The 2,145-nt window shown below is 35.7% G+C and overlaps 1 protein-coding gene across 1 annotated transcript in view; it reads left to right on the top strand.

Annotated features, from left to right (window-relative positions):
- The window catches only part of TXNDC11 (thioredoxin domain containing 11), a 92,186-nt gene that overhangs the window by 22,483 nt on the left and 67,558 nt on the right, over nt 1-2,145 (top strand). The gene's annotated exons all lie outside the window — the stretch shown is intronic.

Here is a 2,145-nt window from a genome sequence, read left to right as displayed (position 1 = left end):
TAAATACATAGCAAATAATTTTCCTTCGGGCCAGACTTCAAGTCTTAGCTGGACACTATAGATAAGAGTATGTCTTTCATTTTTGTTTTAGTGGTAAATGATGACCTTCTTTGAAAGCTCAAAACAGTTTTTTTCATACTTTCTGTTTCAGTGAGAGAGGAGGAGTACCATTTTTATAATTTCATCTTTTGAATCTTGGTAATTTTCAGTTGTTATTCATAGTCATCTGAAAATCTGTTTTGACTCTGCAGGTGTTGTTTGTGGCAATTAACTGTTGGTGGAACCAGGGGAAATGCAGAAAACAGAAACACTTCTTTTATTTTCCTGTAATTTATCTGTATCATCGGAGGTAAGAACTTTCAAGTAGTGTTTCTAATTCCGGTTGGGTTTTTCCATTTATAAGTGAATTTTGTGTTTTTTTCTATATAAAAGTATTAGATATTCACTATAGAAAATAGAGAAAATACAGATAAGCAAAAATATGTTTTTTAAAAAAGAATCTTGATAGTTTTATCAGCCATATATAATCACTCTGTTTTGATTTGTATTCTCTGGTGAATGTACATGTCTGCCCCTTTTTTTAAGCTAAAAATGGGATCAAGCAGTGACAGTATTTCCTAAACTGCTTTTTCTCACCTTTGTGAGCAAGCGTCTTTTCATGTCATTACATATTCTACAGCATTGTTTTTAAAAGTACCAGTTACTCTATTGTATGGCTGTACATTTCAGTTATTCTAAAAGTGTTTTGCAGCATAAAAACGCACAAAATTTCTTATCCTGTTACCTGGCAGCATAGTTTAGTCAAGAGGATATCTTACCATCATTTCTACTGGGAAGAAAATTACTGCAGGTCCACAATCCCATATCTATAATTCCAAAGTCACAGAGAGGACTGAAACACTGAAAGAGTTTCATACATTTTGTTACCAGATGTATTCATTTGACCTGAAGTAACAAGAGGCTGCCTATGGTCTTTAGCCCACTTAAGGTGCCTCTTTTCTTTCTTCATTATACTGCAGAACTATTGGTGTTTGATTTTGCAGTGCTGCCCAGACCCTGCTGTGAATAATAAGTAATATCTAAAAATCTGACTTGAAGGATTTTGGATCCAGGAGATGGGATTTTGGACTTGTTCAATGTGACTGGCTTGAGTTTGTTGAAGGTAAAATGAGTAAAGGAGATTTGATTAGTAAGAACTTTACTTTTTCCCTGCTCTCTAAACTTCCTGGGCCTTAGTCAGTGGGTTTATAGCAAACATCAACAAACTGTCATTTGTGCGTTCTCTTTCACATTCCATCATACTTCTGTGTCTCTGACATAAATTGTGTGTGACACATAGTATTACTTCCCAGGAACTGTTAGGTAGTATTTGTACAAAAACACACTTTCCCACCCCATCTCCACCCCCACATTTTCCTCTGGATATTAGATGTTTGTAATTTTAATATTTGCAGCAATAAGTTTATCCCTCAATTTTTGGCCAGTAATTTGGAGATTCTGCCTCTACTTCGAAGATGATAGTGCAGGTTTTTTAGAATATAAGAATACTTTCTCAGTAACTTTCTCAGAGTTACTTTTTTCTTTTTAGAGGTAAGTATAAGGTGGTGTACTTGAAGGTTCTAAAACTCTGTGCTTTGTAACAGGATGATGAGCTTGCCCTACTGAGGTCCCTGGGTTTCTTTTTCACTTTGGAAAAGGGCACAGGTGCCTAGTGGGGGGTTTGCAAGCTGCTCAGAGAGGGAAGCAGCTTGATGTGACATTAAAATGAAGAAGAGTTCCCTTGAATTGAGTACAAATGTCATTTTGGAATATATAGGTATACAGCATTGTCATATACTATTTTTTTTCTTAGCTTTTGTAGAAAGATTGAAAAGACATGAAAGGAACTTTAGAAATATGCCCAACCCTCTCATTTTACAGATGAGGAATTTGAGGTTGGTGCTCACCTTGAAATGCCTGCCCCTTGTCTTTGCCTTGTTAGTGTTTACAAATTGCTAGGACCCTCGTAACTTCATACCAGGAAAGCTCAACAAAGCTATTTGCTTCAGTAGATGAGGTTTCCAGATTGGTTGGCTTCTCTTTACTGAACAAAATAAGTTAGTGCTTTGATTTCTTCCTTTAAATTAAAAATTGTTGGTGGTTGAT

Source organism: Propithecus coquereli, unplaced genomic scaffold, assembly GCF_000956105.1.
Source record: "Propithecus coquereli isolate 6110/MARCELLA unplaced genomic scaffold, Pcoq_1.0 Scaffold27, whole genome shotgun sequence".
Lineage (NCBI taxonomy): Eukaryota > Metazoa > Chordata > Mammalia > Primates > Indriidae > Propithecus > Propithecus coquereli.
The sequence above is the reverse complement of the archived record's forward strand: the minus strand, read 5'-3'. Positions and strand labels throughout refer to the sequence as shown.